Source organism: Tamandua tetradactyla, chromosome X, assembly GCF_023851605.1.
Source record: "Tamandua tetradactyla isolate mTamTet1 chromosome X, mTamTet1.pri, whole genome shotgun sequence".
NCBI lineage: Eukaryota > Metazoa > Chordata > Mammalia > Pilosa > Myrmecophagidae > Tamandua > Tamandua tetradactyla.
The window spans coordinates 168,073,314-168,092,001 of record NC_135353.1 but is presented as its reverse complement, the minus strand read 5'-3'; the positions used below and the strand labels follow the sequence as shown (position 1 = coordinate 168,092,001).

Below are 18,688 nucleotides of genomic sequence, written 5' to 3'. Positions count from 1 at the left end.
AGTTTATACAGAAGAATTGATACAGTCCTTCTTGTTATCTTCAAGTAACTTGCAGTGTATTTGATTGTTGGGGAAATGATAGTTTACCAGAGCTGCTGTGACAAATACCACACAGTAGTTTGGCTTCAACAAAGGCAATTGATGTTTCACCATTTTGGAGGCCAGAAGTCCACAATCAAGTTCTCAGTAGACCATGCTTTCCCTCAGAATCTGTCTTGTTCTTGTGCTGACTTGCCACAATCCTTGGAGTTCCTTAGCTTGTATCTCTGCCTCCCTCACTTGGTGATCTGTCTCCTTGGTCTCTTCCCGTAACTTTCTCTGCCTGACTTCATCCAAATTTCCTCTGCCTTACAAGGACTCCAGTCATATGGATTAAGGCCCACTTTGAATCAATTTGGCTTTATCTAAATAAGATATTCAGAGTTCCTGTACACAAATGAGTCCATACGTTAACTAATAACATCTTCAAAGGTCCTGTTTACAAATGGGTTCTCACCCACAGAAATGCAGATTAAAACTTGAACATGTCTTTTGTAGGGGACATGCTTCAACCCCCAACAAATATCAATGTCAAATAAGTGATGAACATATTAACAGTTTCAGTACATTATCCGTCATCAAATTCACCAAAATACTGAACTCTAATGTACAGTACAGGGTCTAATCATTTCGAGGGTATTAGGGAAAGAAATATCCTGATTACCTAATCACCTTAATTCAGAGACAAAATAAGCATTTCAGTCTGTCTAGTTTTTGGCAAAATGCCTTGCTTTTCTATTTAGTAGAATCTTATTAATAATTGTCAGTAATTACCACACTGAGTATTTATTACATGTCAGTAATTCATACCCATAGTCTCATATACCTTTCACAACAAGGATGAATTTTGTAATAGATGGATTTTATAAGACTATCCTGTATTTATCCTAGATGGGAATTAAGAGCTAAAACAGTTTCCATTGACCATGCACAGAGAGAGATTCTCAGCCCAGGTCTTTCTGATTCCAAAGCCTGAACATGGCCCTTCCTTCCCTCGACTTATTCACATATGAATCGATGGGATCCTAGGCTCTTAGGAGGTGCCAATATTGTGCTAATCTGGGGCCATGAACCTCAGATATTGTTACTTCTTTTGATTAACTCTTTCTCTGGTCAGAATTTCTAAATGTATTCATAGTTGGATATGTATAATTTTACCCCAAAGTGGAAAAATTCTTTAACAAATTTGATGTATGAATTTGTTTAGTTATAGCATTTAGGGGGCTTGTTCTTGTATTGAAAAGAAAAAGAACAGTAAGCCAGCATTGCAATTAATTAAAACCACCCTTTCCCCATTTATCAAATACAACACTAACTCTTTTTGATTGCCTGTTTTCCTGGAAGTGCTATCATAAAGTAGGTTATTGTAAAAAAGAACATAATTTCCATTAGAAGTAGCATTATAAATGGGGATCAAGCTATTGACCAAGGTCTTTAATCCAAATAAATCACATTTATCATCATTTATCTCCATGTCTTTGCTCATTCATTAATACAGTTTGTTTAATTTCTAATATATGGCACAGACCAGGCTAGGCACTAAAAAAAACAGAAGAAAAATTCTGACATAAGCTCTCTACTTTTAGTGGCCTTTTTTTTCTTGCTGGAATGTACTTTCTCCTTCCCCTGTTCCATGAAATCCTGCTTATCCTTCAAACTTAAATCAAACTCTACTCCTTTGTTAAATTATTTCTGCATATATTTAACCACTTTCTGACAATATTATTCATATCTGCTTTTGGTTGCTAAGAGAAAAAGAAATAGAAAAAGGAAATGGAAAAAGAAATGGAAAGGGTTCCTGATGGTTCTGTTTTCTTCACATTCCATATCCCTGGGCAGATCACTGTGATGAACTAATTGTAATGCAATTGTGAGCTGAGCCCGTGAGTGGGCTTAGAGGTAGCCTGCAGCAGTGGACAAATATGAATGGAGGTGTGGAAGTCTCCCGAGGAAGAGGTTTGGCGGTCTAAGTGATCACGTCCACTACTGTATTCAGTAAATATTTGTTGAATTAAACAAAAGCAAAAATGCAGTGATAATCTCTATTTAAAACAGGAAAATTGGGAATTCTTCCTCTAGATATATTAAACTGTGTGATATATATTCATTAAACCAGTCTTTTCCCCCAAGCAAATAAGAATTCAATAGTAATGTTTGTTGCATTGGAAAGTTTAGTTTTAATATTAGATATGTTTAAATGAACAGTAAATATTATTTGGCATAAGTTATTCAGCATTGGCTTGACAGTGATTTTGTTTGTCTTCTTTGAACTTTAAGGGTTATTCTGGTTGTTTTACAGTTCAAGGCTCTTGCTTGCCAAGTCATTGTAAAAGGCACAAATGTTCTCTCTGATAAATTTCCCTGTATGAAGCTGTGACTCTTAGAGTTGTAGCAAGTATCTTATTTTATATGCAAGGTCAGAGAAGTAGATGCTAAATAAATGTTTGTTTTTGACAGCAGTGACAATAATGGTGATCTTTCTTCTGTACCAAAAGCATTTGGTAGAGTAAGAAGTAATCCCAAATGTCTCTTTTGTAATCTCTTACTTCAAAGCATACCATCAGAAGGCATTTTGGAAAAGATATATAGTCACCATTTAGTCAATGTTCACGTCAAGATCTGCTATTTAGGGTGGGCCGTGGTGGCTCAGTGGCAGAGTTCTTGCCTGCCATGCCAGAGACCTAGGTTCGATTCCTTGTGCCTGCCCGTGCCAAAAAAAAAAAAAAATGCACAAAGATCTCATATTTAAATAAATAAATAAGGCTTTAACACACAATTTCAAAACATTATACCTTCTTCACTGAATTTCTAAGACAAGCATAATGTAATATTCTAAATTATACAGATGCTTTCTCTATTTGGAAAACTACCAAAAATGGGTAAACTTGTAAGAAATCTGAAATATAAGTCCTAGTGAAATTTTGAAAGGATAGAGGCTGACATGGCAAAAGATTGGTGTCTGAAGATCTTTTATGACTAGGAAATAAGCTGCACAGTAGGGGACCACTAGAATGTGATAGAAACCACAGGATGCGGTTCTGCAGTTGTATGGACTGGTGGAATTTTTCCTGAGAGAAAAAATAGGCAAGTTCTGATGAACTGGTGTAAGTCCTTATAGGCGGATACATTTAAAATAATGAAAATGTAGAATTGTTATCTCTGAACGGCTTAAAGTCGTGCCAGCAGCATCCGTTGCTTGGGGAAGGCCATCTCCAGGTGTCCCTGGAGTTATGCGTGTCTGAATCCCCAGATGGAAGCCGGACAGCCCTAGTTATATTGTCATTTTAAGCATCAGCCTTTCTTTCCAATACTTTATTCTGTCCTTCTTCACCTTGGCAGAGTATGATCCCATTTTTAGCCTGCTTCAGAGGAGCCATATTAAGAAACTAAGTTTTTCATCATACAGCCCTTTAAATAGTCTCATATTTATGTTCTGCTTAAAAGCAACTATGAAAACAGAACACATTCTAAAATGTACCATAAATTTAAGGTTCTTCAAAAGGCTCTTTATAAATCTAAAATGTAGATTTTCTTATCCTCATGTACACATACTCCAAATTTTAGAAAACTACCTTAACACCAAAATTGACCACATTTTTCTATTTTATCATAGAAAAATTAAGATTCTGAAGGGTATAGTAGTATTTATAACATAACATTTAAACACAACTGAGCTAATTTTACTTTCTGTGAACATGTACAAAAGTTAAAGTTCATTTTCCTTTTGTTTCAACAACAATTCCAAAATAGCGTTGATTTATTGTTAAAAGAGAAGTACCTTCATACAACATAGTAGAGCACAGTGGTCCAATGCTATTTCGCTTATGTCAGTAGCCATCCACCAGGGTACACTTTCATTAGATGTTGGTGTGTAACTGTTGAAATCATGATGGTTTCCATCATTTACACATTTTTTCTGATATTGACTCATGCCTCAATATTTTACTTTCTGTACTACACACATCATTGCACTATCATCTGTAACACAGAAACTCTATGTACTTTACATGTTATTTGCTTTCTGTTTTAAGATGTTAAAGAAAGGAAATAATGCATAATTTGTATTTATTTATTTTACATACATGGTGCTTAATGTTGGCCTCTTCTATCCATCTTGCAAGTGTCAATGCATCTGATCTTCACAGGAACCTTGTGAGTTAACTAGAAATGCTGACATTTGAAAGCTAAGAATGGATACAGAAGGAACAAAGAGACTAAGTCACTCTATCAAGAGATGCAGTTGATAATTAGTAGAGCCAGGATCCACTTTGTAACCACTTCTCTTTGCCGCCTCCTCAGTGCCAAAGTCAGAAGTAGATGAACACTTGTAGGTTTTTCATAGTGGCCTTTTTCATAAAGACTCTGATGTATGAAGGGATAAATAGTGCTGTCTAGCTGCACCTTCTCAGAAAGAATCAGGGCCAGGCTGGGTTGGGATGCAGAACCTGCAGGGTTGGAGAGATTTGAGACCAGAAGCAAAGGGCCAGAACCATGGACTTCAGCATCAGGTACACACCTGGCACCCCAAAAAGCCAGATGACACTTTAGGGACACCTTTTCAGGAATCAAAGCAGGGCAGCATAGAACCAGCAGTCTGATGGTTAACCCCAAGTCCCATAGCCCCCTGGACCACAACATCCCAGGAGCAGGGCTGGCTACAAAATTTGTAGGACTCAGTGCAAAACAAAAATATAGAGTTCTTTGTTAAAAAATCAGGGGAAAAATGCCATTACAAGTTTTACCTTTCTTCTTGTTTTCTTTCTTTCTCAACTTGTAGTATTTTTTACTTATTTAATATTCTCAGTAAAGAAAATTAAAACTTTAAATTATTAACATGCATTTTACCATTATGTTTACATTGTGCAAAATATAACAGTTTCAAAAACAAATATTAGCACATTGAACTAGTATGTAGAATCCCTACAATTACATAATTAGCTCTTTGTAGCTCATCCATGCATATGTATTTCATTCTTATTAGAAGAGTGGAAACACTGCACAAAAGTAACTCAGCTTTTTTTTTATTTCACTTTTGGCTACATGCACAGTCTACCAATATTTACAAACTTTGGCTTCCTCCTGAGTGAGGATTGACTGAAAGGAAAAGAAACTGTGGGTTCTTCTATCTTTCCCTTTCCTTTTGTGTCATTATTTTCAGCTTAAGTGGTTGTCCAGTAAAAGGAAGATCACAGGTAAGAAAGGATGTGACAGGGCTCCTTGGTTATCTGTGTGACTTAGTACAATTTTGCCTCCTTTGGGCTTTCAAAGAAAGATCTGGTTTGAACGAGAAGGCTTGGACTTGAGGCCAGCAGCACCCCTGCTGCTTCAGTTATGGCTGAAACCTGATTACCCTAGACTTGCTTTGGGACTTAGGCATGCATTGTGGGTGGACAGAAGTCAGTGCCTCTGGGGCCTCACGGATGCTCTATATGGAAGTGGTGGCATGGAACGGGAGACACACGTATTGTGTACATCCCTGCTGCCCATGTGCATGCTTCCTTGACCCCCTGGACTTCACCTATAAAACACAAGTTTTATAAAACTTTGAACACAGGTTCAAAGATAAAATTATTGAGAATATCAGGACATTGAAATCAGAGCATTAAACCAAGCTCTTGGTCCTTCTGAACAACTTTCATGCCTCTGCAGCTGGTCCTGCTCTGGAATCCTCTCCCAGATATGATGTTGGACAGAATGGGAAAAGAAAATACCTTCTTGGATGTCTGAAAAGAGGCTGTCTTAATTATGGGTACTATTTGTAAAATGAAAAAATAACTGTTTTTTTTTTAAATCTCTATTCTTGATAGTCTTTGCCTTAAGATTCCTTTGATTGCTGAGAGAAAAAGCAAAAATCATTTTAAGAGAATCAAGAAAACTATATAATAATATAGAATCCAGGGAAGAAGAAAAATCCTTTCCCTCTTGGGGACTGGTACCGAAAAGTGGAGAGCCTTCAGAAACCATGCTTCCTCTGTGGATTTCCAGGGTTATATGGATTCTCGTTTAGGTTCTGATTTCCCTTCCTCTCGGGACACCTACTTTTTCTGCTGCTCAGCTCAAGTTTACAGGCATCCTGTACAGATGAGCTAACATCTCCCATTCCCTAGTCCAAGTTTTAGAAGAGAGCATCTGATTGGCCACGTATGTATCAGGATTCATCCCTGTTACAACCAGCTATGAATGGGTTTGGTAGGCTCCATGGAAGGTCTGAAACTGGACCAACATTCCTAAAGGTTTCTGCAACCCCTTTTGTACTTGATTAAATGTCCTAGGCAAAGTAAACTAATTAGTTCTAAGGGATAAATCATATAAACCATATCTATCCCTCCTCTAGCTATTCTCTATGATTTTTACTTTGAAACTGGCTCAACACAAGATGTCCACTGTATTTTGCAATAAACGTAATAATAATCAGGTAACTGTTACTTAACCCACAGGATGTTCCTAAATCTTTACTAATTAGGTTACATTCATCACCTCAGTCTTCACAGTAAATATTTCAAGGTATGCAAGAAAACTGTCTGTTCCAGTTTGCTAGCTGCCAGAATGCAATATACCAGAAATGGAATGACTTTTAAAAAGGGGAATTCAATAAGTTGCTAGTTTACAGTTCTAAGGCCAAGAAAATGTCCCAATTAAAACAAGTCTATAGAAATGTCCAATCTAAGGGATCCATCCAGGGAAAGGTACCTTGGTTCAAGAAGGTCAGTGAAGTTCAGGGTTTCTCTCTCAAGTGAGAAGGCACATGGTGAACACAGTCGGGGCTTCTCTCTCGTCTGGAAGGGCACATGGCGAACATGGAGTCATCTGCTAGCTTTGTCTCCTGGCTTCCGGTTTCATGAATCTCCCTGGGAGGCATTTTCTTTCTTCATCTCCAAAGGTCACTGGCTCGTGGACTCTCTGCTTCGCAGTGCTGCAACATTCTCTGAATCTCTCACTTTCTCCAAAATGTTCCCTCTTTTATAGACTTCAGAAACTTATCAAGACCCACCTATAGGGGTGGAGACATGTCGTCACCTAATCCAGTTTAACAACCACTCTTGACTAAATCACATCATCCAGGGAGATGATCTGATTACAGTTTCAAACATACAATATTGAATAGGGATTATTCTACCTTTATGAAATGGGATTTTGATTAAAACATGGCTTTTCTAGGGGACATACATCCTTTCAAACCAGCACACTGTCCTCAAAAACTTTACTGGATAACCTGGGAAAGACGTCCGCATTCATTAGAGCTCAATGCCTGGCTTCTTTACTGCTTCACTAGAAAATAATAAACAAAAGCTGGCTTTATTACATACCCTGCTGAGAAACTATTATCAGTACCCTCTCTTATAGCCTCCCTTCTCTCATGTTATTCATTAACCTTAAAAGAGTTGAGAAAACTTCTGATCCTTGATTTTTCGGAAGGAACTCAATTAAAATGATAGTAACAGTTAACCACAGCAGATTCTCAGAAATGTTTGCCTTTAGCTCATGAGTGACTTTTAGAATAGTGGCAGGGTGCCCTCCAAGATTACATGCATAATCCCACAAAAATTAATGCCAGATGGATCTGACTTGAGTGCAAAATTAGATTTTCCCCGTTCTTCAAGGTGCAATTGTTTTCTATAACTGTTTCCAGTCTGCCCCCTACTGGCTGATAGGGATTGGACATTGCAAATCACAGAGGAGGTAAATGCCAGAAAGAAGTCAACAAGTTCCCTGTTTTGTGAGAACAAAGAGCTTTCAGTTTAATGTAGTTTTAGGCAAATTAGAAACTAGCTAATGCTACTACTGCCTGTATTTTGCCATTCCCCAAATTATTTCCAGAGAGAAGTCAGGGAGCTTAAAGATAAATTTTTAAACATATACTCATATCCACACATGCTACATAGAAAGAGCTGTTTTGTGTTACTTGTCTCAATACAAAATTGAATATGTAAATATCTATAAAAGAAGACTCTTGACTAACATTAGTCATTTTTGTTTCCTAGTCTCTTGCAACCTTCACTGTTTTCTCTGTGTTGTACTTAATGACTCCACAAAGAGAGACATTAGATTGTGTCCTAAATAAAAACCCAGCCATGATAGAGTATAGCTGCTTGTTTAGACTGTTTTTAATTTTTATTTAAAATGTCTATTGAATTACCAAATATCTATTCTTTATCAACTCCATTTATGGACTGTTTTTTTTTCTTTTAGTGAATGCTACTAAAATTTAAAAGTAAACATAAGGTAATGCCCAAATTCCCCAGTATAGTTATCTATTCATTAGTTCACAAAAGTAGAACTACTCCTATTGTAACCTCTAGGATATGAAAATAGTCTTTAAAACTATATGTCTATGTGTAGCTACAAATAAAAGTGGGGGATAATTCTTTCACAAAAGAACTTTAAATTCTTTCTATTCCTGTTAGAATTTAATTTTGAAAAAATATAATATTTTCTTATTTCTATTGCAATATTTATTTGCCGTAGAAAATTTAGAAAAGACATAGTTTTAAAACATCGCAGCCCTTGTAAAACCAATGTACAAAATATTCACTCAGATATAGGTATACAGTTTACTCTGTAGAGATTTCTATTTCAAATAATAATGTACAGCATTATATAATTGATATAAGAACCACCAATATAGATATAAGCTAACTAAAATAACTGCAAATAACTGAATAGTATTATATAATTGGTCAATGATCTAATATTATTAAATTCATGGGCTCCTTTTTTGCAAATTTTGCTTCCAGGCATATAATCAACTCCCCAGATTCATGCATACCTTATCACTGCTTACTACAGTCCACTGACAAGAGACCAAACCCATATTGGATACTGAGGTTTGATTATTGATGAGGCTTTTTTTTTTTTAACCACCTGTAGGACTTCCTCCATATACTATCTGCCACCACCAAGCTATCAAATTTGTGTCCTTATAAACTATGGCATGTTGTGGGCCTCTATCCTAGAAATATATGAAGTATGAATGTCAAGGATGCATTAAAAATAACATGACAGCCGACCACAACCGGTCATGGCAGTTTGGGGCCTGGGTCTTGAAGAGAAGGTAGCACACGTGCTAGGAGATCCTTCTGACCCAGCCCCAGGAGTCAGTTCTATGTCTTAACAGCATGACTTCTAATCTGAATGCTGGCCAAGGGAATTCCAGGGCCTGGATGAAGATTGGGACAGCACGTTACTCAGGGCAAGTTATATCATCACAGAAAAAGATGGAATTGCCTCCAAAGATTAGGATGCTTTGTGGAATATCCTACAGAGAGGAAAATGGTGAATATTTGATGTAAATCAGATAGGTTTTCTTCTGTACATGAGGGTCAAGAGTGTAAATACCTGCCAGGTTGGGATGAAATCAGAGTCATACTTTTCTTTTTTAATAGCTCCAGGGATTATGCAGTAGGTGCTCAGTGGATGCATATTGATAACTGAGACTCCGTGAAGTCTGACAAAATGATTTATGTACTACTGTAAAATCCTAGTCTTGACATGAAACCAGGTAGGTCTGAGTGCTGAGACTGATTTTCTTTTGGAGCTTGCTAATTGATTTTGTTGCTTCCAGGAAATTACCTCATGTGAAGCAGAGAGGGAGGCTGCCAAGGAGGATGGACATCTACAGTGAGTACTTTGACAAGAACAATAAATACTTGAAGTTCAGATACACTTGCTTAAATGAAAGTTTCCACTTTAAAATTCCTCACATTGTATGTATATTGACACATTTATGGTTACATTTGCACACACAGATTGGACGCTTAATTCATGGGGCTTTAGATAAGCCATCATTTGTTTTTCCAGGTTCTTGCAGACCGCCTGGCCTTACATCCAGGCTCTACCATTTACTAGCTGTGTGACCTTGGGCGAGTTACTTAACCTCTCTGTGCCTCCATTTCTTAATCTATAGATTTGGGATAATGATTACACCTAAATTATAGATAAATGTTTATAAAGCTAATGGAGTTATTGTATCTACATACAGGGTAGAATACTGTTTCATCCCAACCTGTCAGGTATTTACACTCTTGACCCTCATGTACAGAAAAAAAACCCATCTGATTTACATCAAATATTCACCATTTTCTTCTCTGTAGGACATTCCACAAAGCATCCTAATCTTTGGAGGCAATTCCATCTTTTTCTGTGATGATGTACTTTGTCACAAAGTAGAAACTATTTAACTTTTTAAAAACCTAAACCTTCATAATATCAACATTAAAAACATTTAGATTACCAGATGATGTATGTCATATACCAGATAATGTAGAATGTAGAATGTATGTTAATCTATACAATGAAATCATGATTAAAGTTAAAAATGTTTATATAAAGAGCTTAGAAGAATGTTTAATAACTATTTTGTTATTATTTTCCTTGGTCATAATAACATTAAAAACATTTAGATTGCTAGATCAAACTTATGATTTTAAATAGTTCACTTATTAAACAAAAAGCATGCAGTTTTTTATTATTTTTAAAGTTTGAAATATGTTGAAAACTATGAATTACTAAATTGAGAGCAAAATCAAATGGTTAAAATGGAGAATCAATAAGCTAGAACACCTTTTCTCTCTTTAGATGAAAAAACATATACACAAGGTCAATTTATTGGAACTGATTATATTTTAAAATTCTAATTCATTTTTCTTGCAATTTATAGATCTGGTACTATTAAAATATTCATTATCTTTGCACTAATGTGGCATAACCAATTTAATTTGCAAAACAAAGATTACATGAATAGAACATGATCAATAATAAATTTTTTTCCATAAGCCTCATGTTGGAGGCATTCCATTAAATAGAGACAAGTCAGTTTTTTTTTTTTTTTTCCATGGGCAGGCACCAGGAATGGAACCCAGGTCTCTGGCATGACAGGCAAGAACTCTGCCTGCTGAGCCACCATGGCCTGCCCAAGTCAGTCATTTTTTATAACTCCATAGAGCTTATAATAAAAGAATTTCAGAATCACAAGTTTCCTCCAAGTTCATATGTTTGTTTTCCAAGTGAGCAGGGTGCAGCCCCACCCTCCTTCCCCCACCCCAAACAGGTTGGTTTGATTAGTACGAGGTGATTTGGACTGTTACATTGACCAGGTAGCACCACTTCAATTGAGTTGTAAAGCACATATCCCACAGTGCGTGAGATGGTCTTCCTCAGTGAAATACCCTCCAGCTTCACGCAGCAGCAGTCCCAGTACAGGGACCCACCGATCTAATTTCTCATCTTAGTTCTACAAGTATGAGAACAAATCAGAAAGTGTGGATGACACGCCCAGAGACACTGCACCTATGACTGTGCAAGGTGCAGTTAAGAATCCTAGGACTCTTATATCGTGTTAGTAAACGTACCACTTAAATTCGAGGGGTAGAGATGAATCATTCTTAAGTAGCTAAAGAGAGCCAAATTCCAGGCAAAGTGATAGCCCTGAGAAAATTATCAGGTACACATTTCATTCTAAAAGGTGTCTTTTCCTTCAGTTTTTTCCTTTCTAATGTGAGTTTGTTTCTGGGGTTCCCTCTCTAATATGGCCTGTCAACCTTGATCTTGGACCTGTGTCTGGGAATCCGAGGTCCTTCCTGCAGTATTGCCCTAATACACAAGGGAGAGGAGCCAGGTGTCCACAGGTGACACACCAGTTACAATAGGCATAATGACAACTAGATTCCTTGAAGAATAGCCCCTGTATTTGTCACCTTTAAATGCAGGATACAATATTAAAGTCATCTCCTTAAATTTATAGCTAATATGACAAGACAGTGATTAAGATAGTCAGAGGCCCAAAGTGCCGAGAAAGCTTGGATTCAAAGAAGAAACTGAGCACTGAAGGCTCAGTTGCACTGGGGGCATCCGAAATCTCAGAGTCTAGGCTTTTTCATTTTCACAGGTTGTATACCCAGGGAAGGAGAACAAGGTCAAGGGAAACTCAAATCAGGGAAACTGGTCAGAGATATCCATTCATATCCAGGACTCTGACGGTTTCAACTTTCATGTGAAGGGTATAGTAGGGGTTTAGATCTCCGACTCCACAGGAAGAAAAAAGAATTAAATATGTATGTTTCAACCTTGGCACTCAGCTTGAGAAGAAATAAATCTTTGAGAATTCCTAGTTGTAAGATAGGCCTCATTCAAAATTAGATTGAAATTCACATGACGTATGTGCCCAGCAAAATCCACAGCTGCGAAATAATTGTAAAGTAATCCCAGATTTATAGCATCCCCAGGCACATGGCAAAATGAAATACAAATTCTCTATGGAGAAAGTCACTTCCAGTGGATGCTCAAAAGTTTCCCTAGGGTAAGGTCTAGTCATTATAAGTTCACAACCACCAACACACACAAACAAGCTACAAAATGCACAAGAGAGCCAGCTACTATAGGAAAAAATTTTGTATATATATGCGTGTGTGTGTGTGTGTGTATGTATACATACAAGTGTATGTGTGTGTGTAAATGTGTGTATCTTCCAGAAACAGAATCAGAAAGAAAACACATTGCGAATATTAGAATTATCAGATACGGGAAAAGTTTATAGTTAAAGAGAGCTAACAAAAGAAATTAAAGAACTTATAAATTGTAGTTCAAAATATTGTCAAGGAGTAAGGGATTTTCAAAGTAGAGAAGAGCCAAAGATATTTATAGGAGTAAAATACAATAATTCACATTTAAATCTCAAACGACAGGTGAAACAGTGGCTTAGACATGAATGACCAGAGAAATAGGAAACGGAAAGATAAAATGAATAAAAAACCCAGAATGCAACAGTGTGAGAAAAATATTTAAAAGTCTGAAAGAGAGATTAAGAGATACAGTGGATAGAATAGCAGAGTTAAAATAATAGAAGTAATGAGTTCTAGACCTAAATAATGAAAAGAGATACCATATTCCTAGAAGGAAATATTTAGTATATTAAAGATATTATTTTCACTCAACTTGATACATAAAGTCAATACAATTAGACTCAGTATCATGAGGATATTAATGGATGCTGATGAGTTTATTCTAAAATTTTATGAAAGAGCAAAGAGCCAAGAATGGCCATGAAACTTCTGAAAAAGAAGGATCAGCCAAGGGTATATCATAGCTAAATTAATGAGGAGCATCATGCCAGAAAAGAAAACAGAATGGGGAAGAGAAAAATCTCATCCCTACTTGTGAGGTGTGTGTAATGGAGGGGAGATGGGCTATTTGCTGCTTTGTTCTGGGAGACTCGGGCTTCCATGTGGAAAAATAAATTGGATGTCTGCTTCATAAGAGGCACGAGGAAATCATCCCTAATTTATTAAAGGTTTAAATGGGAAAGGGGCAACTTTCAACTTTTAGAAGAATATGTAGGAAGGTGTATTTATAAACCAGGCATAATATTTGTAAAAGAAGATATTAAATGTACCTAATGAAGGAAGGTCTTAATAGATTTGCCAACATTAAAACCAGAGACTTCTATTCATTAAAAAAAAAAAAAGCCACCAAGAAAGCAGAAAGATAAGCTCAAAACCTGGGGAAGTTATTTGACAGAGAAATAGCTGACAGTAGAGAAAAGTGAAGCAACCAAGTAAAGTCACTAATTGTGTAAAAAGATCTGATCTGGAATTTTCAGAAAAGGAACCAGTAATGGCTAATAATCATATGAATATATATGCAATGCCATTAGTAATAAGGAATGTTAAAACCAGGATAAGATATATTTTATACATGATAGATTTACCAAAACATCAGAGAATTTAACGGCAATAAATTTCTTTAGTATGTGTAGATGGGGAACTTAAACAACAATGCTGAGCATTTAAACTAGTTAAACCATTTCAGAGAATAGTTGGCATTACTTGTAAAGTTGAAAAGTAGTAAACCCTAAGGCCCAGCAATTTATTGTGATGTGTATATCAAAAAGAAACTCTTGCTTATTTGTCTCCAGAAATATGTATAAGAATGTTAACAGAATTAGTTTATTTAACAGGAAAAAAACTCCAGACTATCCAACTGTTCATTGGCAGGACACTAGATAAATACATGGCCGACCTAATAACATAATCAAATGAGTAAAAATGAGCAAATACTTACTTTCACCACAGTAAACAATTTTCAAAACAATATTAAATGAAAAAAATCAAGTCACAGAAGCTTACATACACTAGTTTTCCATTTATATAAAATATAAAGCAACATTAACCAACATATTACATGAGGATACATATCTGTCTGTTCAACCTACAAAAAAATGAAAGGAGACTCACCATTCAGGGGGTGTCTGTCTCTGCTAGAGATAGGAAAATGTGATCAACAAGGCATGTTAGTAGCTAAGAAGGTTTTGTTAACATTCTATTTCCTACCTTCTTATGTGGGGCGGTAGGTAGAGTAATGTTTCTGTCACTCTTTTTGCAAATTGTGCTTATTATGGATGGTTGTTCTCATGTATGGCAGGTTCATTAAGCAGTTCATAAATATATATTTATAAGTAGGATAAGCCATTAATATGTTTCTTTATGAGGTACTATAGCCAAGGTTTCACTTATATGGAGGAAATATGCAAACTGAGTATGATTAGGTCCTTGGGCAAGCAAATGTGCAGACGAGAAGATGTGCAGGGGATTTATTCCATGTGAACAACAGAGGGGAGATGGGGCAGGAATGGTCCAGGGAATCCTTCAGACCACTTTGTAGACTGACATCTATGAAAAGACAGGGCAAACGGAAGAGGTTTGGGTAGGGAGGACCTCAAATTATATCGCAGCTCTGAGAAAGGCTCCACCAGCCCATAGGGACCTCTGATACAAAGTTTGCCCAAGAGTAGTTCCTCAGTAGGTGGAAATGGCCAGACCCTAAAACTGATCACCATTCTCTGCCATTGGTTGGAAAGTTACCCAAGAAGACCAAGGCCTCAGTCTCAACACTGCAGTGTTTCTGGAGGCTCTGGGGTTGAAAGCTACAAAAGAATTGCACTGCTCACTTCTTTTCTCAAAGAGGTCCAAGCAGTGCATCTCCAAGGCTGCTAGTCACCTAGGTTCCTAAGTGCACTTTAAGACCCACCTAGATCCTGAGTTCTGTATTGGAAAGTTTCTGGAGTGTCTTATTTCAAAGAGTACCTTATTTGAGGATTTGTTCGTGTTGGTTTGGTTTGGTCTGGAAATGTGGGTGAGGAGGGAAAAGATTAGCTCAGAGGGTTTCGTTGCAATTAGACTTGGTTATTGGAAGGGCCATTTATTCCCTGCCTGTGGCAGGATAGATTATCATTAGTTCTGGTGGTAGTAGTAAGAGGAGCTGTTTTTGTTGATGTTGTAATGTTTATCTCTAAGCATTTAATCTAGTTCAGGCATTTCAGAAAACAATTTGTCATTCCTTGTAAATGTGAAAATGAGCAAATCACGGCAAATGGACACGGCAATTTATTGCTATTCATACTCATACATCCAAAGGGAGAAGTAGTGGTAGTAGTAAGAGGTAGGGGAAAGGATAATAGTAGCTGTAACATTGATATTAGAAATTGTTAATGTTTATTGAGCATAATGTAATAGCTCATACAATACTTAGAACGACACCATGAAGCAAATAGTCATATTATTCTAATTTTAGAGTTAACGTTTAGAGAAGTTAAGGAACTCGTCCCAAGCTAATACATGATACAGAGCCAATAAGGAATAGAGAGCTAGTAAGTGATAGATACAGCACTCAAATTCACGTGGTAGGAAGCTTGTGCCTCAGCGTATATATTACCGTTTAGAATCAAGACATGGCCTTGAGTCTCCCATATGCTAGCCAAGTATTAAAACTTGAAGTGATCTGTTCAAGTGTTCTAAGCCTGGATTTCCTCACCTGTAAAGTTGTTAATAATAATATCCAACATGGTTTTCTCACAGGGTGAATGTGAGAACAAAACAAGAGGATACTGAGAAAATATTTTGTAAACTGTACATAAATAAATGTAGGTTATTACCTTACTGCTCTTAAATATTTTGTGTTCTAGAAATATGGGTAGCATACAGTCATAAAGCATTGACAATTGCAAGTGCCATAAATTCATACTTAATTATTATAATCCCTGGATTTGCCAGCTAGAAAAGGTTTTGAGGATCATCTGGCCCAGTGACTCTCAATCTGGTTGCATATTTAAATCACTTGGTGAGTGTTTTTTAAAAATGTTGGTGCTTGCAGAAATCTTACTTAGTCTAGAGTTGGGCCTCAGAATCTATGTCTATGTGTATGCTATGTTTATATGTGTATGTATTCTCCTGAAATGATTCTGATGTACAGCCAGGGGGCGAAAACAACTGAATTGGTCCAGCAAGATTTTTTCTCACAATTGAGGTAACTATATGTCCATCTAGGAACAGTCCAGCTACCCAGAATCCCATTTGATTATGGCCCCCTTTCACTGTCAAGTGCCCTAGTTTAGATGGTACCTTATATGGTCCCCTGCTGATAAGGAGCTGAGGCTTAGGGAGACCACGTTTTCTAAAAAGGAATTGAACATGACCTCCAGGGGTGGAAAGTCTCTCTGGCAACGTCGGACATGACTACCAAGGATAAGCCTGCCCCTGGTACTGTGGGATCACCAATGCCTTCCTGACCAAACGGAGGAAAAGAAATGTAACAAAATAAGGTATCAGTGGCTAAGAAAGTTCAGATAGAGTCAGGAAGCTATTCTGGAGGCTACTCTTATGCAAGCTTCAGCTAGATAGTGCTATTTACCATGATTTGCCAAACCCCAACCAATACCATTCCTGTTAACCCTAAAGAACACCTAGGGCTCTATCTAAGATTATACAAAAGTTTCACACACTAAGTTTACTTTCCAAAAACCTACGACCTCCAGATGGTTCCTAGGCCAAATGGGTCCTGAAACCCAGAGGAGCCAGCCTCTCCAAGAACATCGACTATTTCCATCTCCCTATCCCACATTGTTGATATTCCTTTCTAACATGAGAAAGTTAGAATGGGCATAACCCAAATACCGCTAAAGAATGGGAGAAGTATCAAAGGAGAAGGAGGAGTTATAACAGAGAAGATAGTCTTTAACAAAGGAGTATGACTACTGAATCATTATACTGATATTTCTTTTAGTCTCCAGTGTCTTGGAGCAGCTAGAAGAAAAACCTGAAATTGTGGAATGCTAAACCATATCAAATTTTGAAATGTGTTCTGTAACTACTTGTTACAGTGTACTTTGAATTTATTGCTCTTTTATATATATATATATATATATATTATATTTCACAATAAAAAATGTTTAAAAAGAAAGGAATTGAACATAGTTCTCAGCACTTTCAGGTACTGCCTTAGGTTCATGTGGAATGCCAGTAGATTAAGCAGGCTTCATGAGATTCTTAAGCTGAAAGAATTTCTGAATTCTCCTATAATATTAAGCATTCTTTAATATAGCAGAATGCTATTTTTCCATGTAACCCAACTAAATATTGCAATCCTGAGTCTTATCCCTCTTGATTCATTTATGAAGAGAACATTTTACAGTGGTTGAAATCACCTTCTCATGAGTGCTATCCATGGTTAATTAGGAAGTTCAATTTAGGAAACAAATTGACAACTTCATCAACTGTCTCAATACTAGTTTCCTGCATGTGATGGATGACATTGTATAAATAAAGTCTTTTTATGAAACTTCTGACCAAAATAACATTTGTCATTGACTAAGAGATTCAGCCTGTTTTTCTCTGACATACAGTGATGTAATTTTCTTGGTCGAGCCTTTCTTACCCAGTATAAAAACTTGATTTTGGAATTGAGGTCTACATAACCCAGAATATGCACACACCAGAATAAGTAGGTAATAATTACTTTTCAGCCAGTAGTCTGGATTTTAAAATCTACACATGAAGACTGTATTCAGTACAGGAATCTATGGATGTGAACATCCTGCTATGAAAATAGTAAAGATTAATTTTCATTGGGTATATTTTTCCCTGATTATACAATCAGAAGTGCAGATCTAGGTAGGGACAGCTTGCTTTTGGAGATGTTGCTGTTAGAATCCATCAGAATGAAACCAGGGACAGTAGGTGTGCATGTCACCCAGCATTAATGATTTCATCAGCTTCTGGAATCCAGGATTGTATAACATTCCGAAGGTCCAGGGCAATACCCTACAGAGATTGGAGTAAGTCAGAGGTCGATTTTGAAGTATCAAAAGAGTTCTTCTGTTGCATAGTCTCACAAAACCCTCTACTTAATTTCAAAGTCACACGATTGATATTGATGGGAGCTGTGTTGTGGCTGCACAAAGCAGCACCTCAACAGGTAGTTACTCTGGCAATATACCAAGGATAGGAATAATTCATATTATTAGGAATTATAGTCCAGGAAATTTATACTATCATAATTACTTATTTTAAAACAAAATTATGCCGGCCAATTTCCTTGTTTGTGAAAATGAACAATGAAAAGAGACATTCATTGCCATTCCAAGCCAGGTTTGCTGCCCCTGCTTTGATTCTTTTTTTTTTTTTATTATTAATTAAAGATTCTTTGTGTGTTCCTTGCACATTGCTGTATCAGAATTCTTAGCACATTGTATCATAGCTATTTATTTGCAAGACTTTCTCCATTAACATCCTGGAGAGTAGAAACCATGTCATACTATATTTGTAGTCCCAACACTTAGAAAAGAATTTAACACATTCTGGGGTATAAAAACCCTAAGAGA

General features: G+C 36.7%; 1 long non-coding RNA gene across 3 annotated transcripts in view; it reads left to right on the top strand.

The window, feature by feature from the left end:
* LOC143670722 (uncharacterized) overlaps window positions 1-18,688 on the top strand; it is a 262,410-nt gene that overhangs the window by 2,531 nt on the left and 241,191 nt on the right. For 2 of the 3 annotated variants that reach the window (XR_013169440.1, XR_013169442.1), the window contains exon 2: window positions 9,602-9,657. This is a non-coding gene — a long non-coding RNA (uncharacterized LOC143670722). Of the gene's footprint in view, window positions 1-9,601; window positions 9,658-10,878; window positions 17,240-18,688 lie in introns of those variants that run through there. The other variant, XR_013169441.1, reaches the window with a different exon arrangement.